Genomic DNA, 5,908 nt, shown 5'->3' on the forward strand with positions numbered 1-5,908 from the left:
CTAGACATGAGGTTCCTGAAAACATAACAAACATTTTTTTAAAAAAGATTTATTTATTTATTTATTTTTTTATTGCAAAGTCAGATATACAGAAAGGAGGAGAGACAGAGAGAAAGATCTTCCATCGATGATTCACTCCCCAAGTGAGCGCAACGACCGGTGCTGCACCGATCCAAAGCCAGGAGCCAGGAGTTCTTCCAGCCGCTAGGCCACCTTGCCTGGCCCCATAATAAGCCTTGTCTTGATTCTTTATGAATCAACTGTGAAGACCATGTAAGCTCCAGGACCCATAGGACCAAGCTCAATCAGCAATTACCTTAGACCAACCATTTTATTTTCTGCACCAGTTTAGCTATAGTTTGCCACCTCCACTGGTTTTTCTAATGTTCCGTTTGAGTTTTTTTTAGGAGTCTTGTTGAGGTACGAGGTATGGGGCACTGTGCTCACCTGTTTAAAAACACTTCTCAAAGGGAGAAAAATCAAGTGTCACTGATCAGAACTATGCAGGTGACTGGCTTTTAGTTGGCTTGAACTATATGGTTAGATGTATTGGATTACGTCTGCCCCCTTTGCATCAGATACTAGGATGTGCAGACATAATTTTCTTTTTGCCCTTTTAACAAGGTTTTGTTGGGAAATCAACATATATTCTGTCTTTGTATTTTTTCTCCTTTAAACAAATATTTATCTGAAGCAGAATAAAAAAAAGGGGGGGGCTGGCACAATAGCCTAGTGGCTAAAGTCCTTGCCTTACACGTGCCAGGATCCTATATGGGTGCTGGTTCTAATCCCGGCAGCCCTGCTTCCCATCCAGCTCCCTGCTTGTGGCCTGGGAAAGCAGTCAAGGATGGCCCAAGGTCTTGGGATCCATCATCCATGCGATTGAGCCAGAAGAGGCTTCTGGTTCCTGGCTCCTGGCTTTGGATCAGCTCAGCTTTGGCTGTTGCAGGCACTTGGGGAGTGAATCGTCGGATGTAAGATCTTCCTGTCTCTCTTCCTCTCTGTATATCTGAATTTTCAACATTAGTAAATCTTCAAAACAAAACAAAAAAATCCAAAAAAACAGAGGGACAGAGGGATACCTTGTGTCTGCTTATTCACATCCCCAGTACATGCAGCATCCAGACTGGGGCACGCTAAAGCCAGGAACTGGGAAGTTTGCAGCATCTCCCTGACAAATGGCAGGGACATAAGAATCTGGACCATTAGCCCTGCTTTTGCAGGTGCATCACCAGGAAGCGGCTCAAACAGGCACTCTAATAGGAAACACAAGTATTCAAACTGGTTGGTAGTCACTTGTATCACAACTCCCAGCCCTACATTTTTCTTTTTTTCAAGAGATTTATTTATTTTTATTGGAATGGTAGATCAGATTTACGAAAAGAAGGAGAGACAGAGAAAGATCTTCCATCCACTGATTCACTCCTCAAGTGGCTGCAACAACTGGAGAAGCCAGGTGTCAGGAGTTCCCCATGCGGGTGCAGGGTCCCAAGGCTTTGGGCCATCCTCCACTGCTTTCCCAGGCCACAAGCAGGGAGCTGGATGGGAAGTGGAGCAGTGCCCCTGTGGGATCCCAGCATTTGCAAGGTGAGGATTTAGCCCTTAAGCCATCACGCTGGGCTCCACTACATTTTTTTTTTCTTTTACTTTCTTTGCCTTCCTTGCAATTCGTCTTGTCCTTTTATACTCATCTTTGATACGGCACATTAAGTCCTTTATGAGAGGTGAGTGAAGAGGATAAAGAATGAGGCAGGGTAGAAGAAAGACAGAGATGGAATTATGAAAACATGAACTTAATGATCAGCTTACTATCTACACTATAAAGTTAATTTGACTTCGCTATGGGCTTCCCTGGTGTAGAGTTCCCAGACATTCTACAATTGCATTCGTATTAGAAAACGGTTTCCCTTAGGCATAGCTCTCTCTTCAATACTTGCACTGTACAAAGCGAATTTTGTTTGTATTTCAAATTGGAGAAGGTCACAGAAGGCCAGCACATCTGCAATAAGGAGAACTCCGCTGCTTGCTGAACTTGGTCATGATTGAGCCCAGTACCTCACGTCTCCCTTCACTCTGGTTGGCACGTGCTATCAAGTCCGGCTCCCAGCCGGACTTGGTTCTTCTACATGTCTGCTTTTTTTATCTCACCAGGAGCAGGTTGAGACTCAGAGAGATTACAAGATCGCCTACTGAAACCCCAGGAAGTCAGTGGCAAAGCAAGGAAGAATCCCCTGCCTTCGCTGCCTTGGCTTCTGACACCACATCACACTGAATCCTTCACTCCCACAGAATTCCAATTATATTCGCAGTGCTAATGAGCAAAAATATACTCTTCACATCTATACAATCTGTGTCTTACAGACACATGCACACACACACACACACACACACACACACACATACAGCCCCTAACCACGATGGGAACTTGCTTCTTGCAAATCTTACCCTTTTCAGGTAAAAATTAAAATTTTAAATCCTGATCATGGCGGGGGTAGGAGGGGATAAAAAACAATTGTGGGAAGAACATGGAGGAATTTAACACTGTGCCCTGAAGGTTGTAATGTGAAAGGGCACAGTGGCTAAGGAAACAACATGGAAGTTTGTCAAGAAAATTAAATGGCAGGGGGTGGGGAGAAGCATGGTAGTGTAGCACGCTAATCCTCAGTCTATGGTGCTGGCATCCCATATGGGTACTGTTTCATGTCTTGGATGCTCCACTTCTGATCTAGCTCTCTGCTTATGGCCCGGGAAAGCAGCAGAGGATGACTCAGGTCCTTGGACCCTGGCAGGCACATGGGAGACCCTGACAAAGTTCCTGGCTACTGGATTTGGATTGGCTCAGCTCCAGCCGTTGTGACCATATGTGGGAGTGAACCACTGGCTAGATGTCTTCCTGTCTCTCTATAAAAGCTGCCTTTTAAATAAAAATAAATACAACTTTAAAAAAATTAAATGTAGAGGTTTGTACTATTTCATGGGTGGCTGTGATGTTGGTTGCTGACTTGTGATCCAGCTCCCTGCTGATGTGCTTGGGAGAGCTGTGGAAGATGACCCAAGTGCTTGGGACCCTGCATTCGCACAGGAGAGCAGGAGGGAGCTCCAAATCATGTATGTGCTGATTCACTCTCCCAGTGGCTGCAAGGGTCAAGCTGGCCAGACCAAAGCCAAGAGCCTGGAAATCCATCCGAGTCTCCCCATGTGCACAGTAAGAGCCCATGCTCCCGGGCTCCCGTCAGCTGCTTTCCCGGGCACATTGGCATGGAGATGGACTAGAGGTAGAGCAGGTAAAACTCAGTCCCTGATGTGGAATGCTAGTATTGCAGACCTGGACTCAACCTGCAAATGCCAGCCATGCCTGTAACTGGCATGTCTGTCATTCTGATGAATGCAAAGGAATTTCTAATGCCCACTGCAACTACAATGTTCCTGACTGCCTACCAGTTTAAGCTTCCTTCATTTCAACTTAGTTTTATTTTTGTGAAAATTCTACATCCACATAGTTCAACAAAGCCAAGTCAAGACTTTTTTTTTTTTTTTGGAAAAATAATACTCATTTATTTGAAAGAGCACATCAGAGCAAACAAGCTTCATTTCTACTGGTTCAGTCCTCCAAATGGTTGCAATGCCCTTGTTGAGTCAGGCCAAAGCCAGGAGCCTGGAACTCCATCTGGGTCTCCCATGTAGGTGACAGAGGTTCATTCAGTACTTGGCCATCTTAATGCTGCTTTCCCAGGCATATTAGCAGGGAACTGAATTGGAAGTGGAGCAGTCTGGACTCCAACCACTTCTCATATGGGATAACATACTCATATGTGTGTGGCAGTCAGCAGCTTAATGTGCTGTGCCACACAGCAGTGCCCAATGAGGACTTTCATGCAGAGCAGGCAGAGCAATGTAACAATGCAACTCCTCTCCTTGAAATCCTACTAACACAGCATCACAAATGTGTTTGCTAACTGCAGAAAGTAATCCAGGAACACACTTCCCTCCACATGCTGGCTGGAGATGGCCATTCTGTCACTTAGGATATGTGCTTATATGGGTTCAATTCTTTACTGTGAAACTCCTGGGGAGCAGACAGACCCATGGAGCAGTGAAAACACAGTGCCATTGTGGATCAGCCTCATTTCCGTGTAGCAAACCACCAGCCACACAGCGGTGAAGAGTCCCTCCAGGGTGAGGAGGTGGAGAGAAGAGCCTCAAGGGCTTTTACAGCAGAATGCTAACTCATCCACCTGTCAATCAAGTGAAGAGCTTACATCATTGGTGTGGACATTGGTGAGGGCGGAGCCCTAATGGCCTTCTCCAGGCCCTGCCTGTTCCCATATGGAATGAATTCTCAACGGGGATGGGAGGAACAAGCCAGGTTCAAACCTCAGCACACCCGTGGGTGAGGGCTCTCATGCTAAAGTCAGGAACCAGAGACTTCATGAAGGTCTCCCGTGGGTGACAAGGGCTCAGGCACTTGAGCCATCTTCCACTGCCTCCTAGGATCCAGCAGCAGGAACTCAAACCAGCACTCACAGCAGCTTAACCCACTACATCACACGGCCCTGCCCTGTTGGGTGATTTTTAAAGGCGTATTTACGACTCTCTAACACCGACAATTATGTCACATGCTGGGGGAATAATTAGTAACTCCAGGTTAAAGTCTGTCCTTATTTTTGTTTTTAAAACAAATCTGTGTTGGCTGCAGTTAGCATCCCAGAGTATGATGGATGGAGGTAGAGTCCAGGTTTCCAATATAATTTTTTCTTTTTTTTTTTTTCAAAAATAGAAGGTGAGCCTAGGGGCCCAACACGGTCGCCTAACGGCTAAAGTCCTCCCTTGAACACACTGGGATCCCATATGGACTCCAATTCTAATCCTGGCAGCTGTACTTCCCATCCAACTCCCTCCTTGTGGCTTGGGAAAGCAGATGAGGGTGGCCCAAAGCCTTGGGACCCTGCACCCGCATAGGAGACATGGAGGAAGTTCCAGGCTCCTGGCTTCCGATCGGCATAGCATCGGCCGTTGCGGTCACTTGGGGAGTGAATCAGTGGATGCAAGATCTTCCTCTCTGTCTCTCCTCCTCTCGTATATCCACCTTTCCAATATAAATAAATAAATAAACAAACAAATAAGTAAATCTCTTTAAAAACACGGGCCTTGTGTGCTGAGGTAGAGGAGAACTGGTGACAGGACCATTCTGGATCTTGACTGTGGAGGTGGTTCCCAAAATGTGTATCTGACACAACTTGCACAGCTGTTCGCGAAGATTAGCATGTTTGACTTTAAAACTTACAAAAGTGAAAAATTAAGACTACATTTTTTTTAAATGAAAAAAAAAAACCCAAAACAAAAACAAAAAACAACCCATAAACATTTCCCCTGGGAGGGCTCTGAGTTAGCCTTGAGCCAGGCGGTATTTCAGGGTCTTTCTGAGTGCTCCTCCTCTTTGCCCCCAGGGAGCTCTCCTGTGATGATGGAGAGCAGGCCAGCTCCCTGGCAACCTGACAGGCCACCTGTGGCTGCAATGGCAGGCGGTGGCAGTAGCCACAAAGTGTTTTTGAAGTCCCTTGATCAGGCGGCTGTTGGGTGGAGGGTGAAAGCATGCATGTCCCACATCAGTAGGGCCAGGGTTCAATATCCCCCAACCTCGCTCCTGACTCCCGTTTCCTGCTATGAAGGGCAGAGCCTGAGATACCACCAGGGCTCCTGTGCCTCTGTGGGACAGCTGGGTTGCATTTCAGACTCTGGCCTTTTTTTTAAGATTTATATTTTTATTGTAAAGTCAGATAGAGAGGAGGAGAGACAGAGAAGAAGACCTTCTATCCACTGATTCACTCACTCCCCAAGCGGCTGTAATGGCTAGAGCCATGCCAATCCAAAGCCAGGAGCCTGGAGCCTCTACCAGGTCCCCCACGTG

The sequence above is a fragment of the Ochotona curzoniae genome, unplaced genomic scaffold, assembly GCF_017591425.1.
Source record: "Ochotona curzoniae isolate NIBS_2020 unplaced genomic scaffold, NIBS_Ocur_1.0 scaffold_4505, whole genome shotgun sequence".
Lineage (NCBI taxonomy): Eukaryota > Metazoa > Chordata > Mammalia > Lagomorpha > Ochotonidae > Ochotona > Ochotona curzoniae.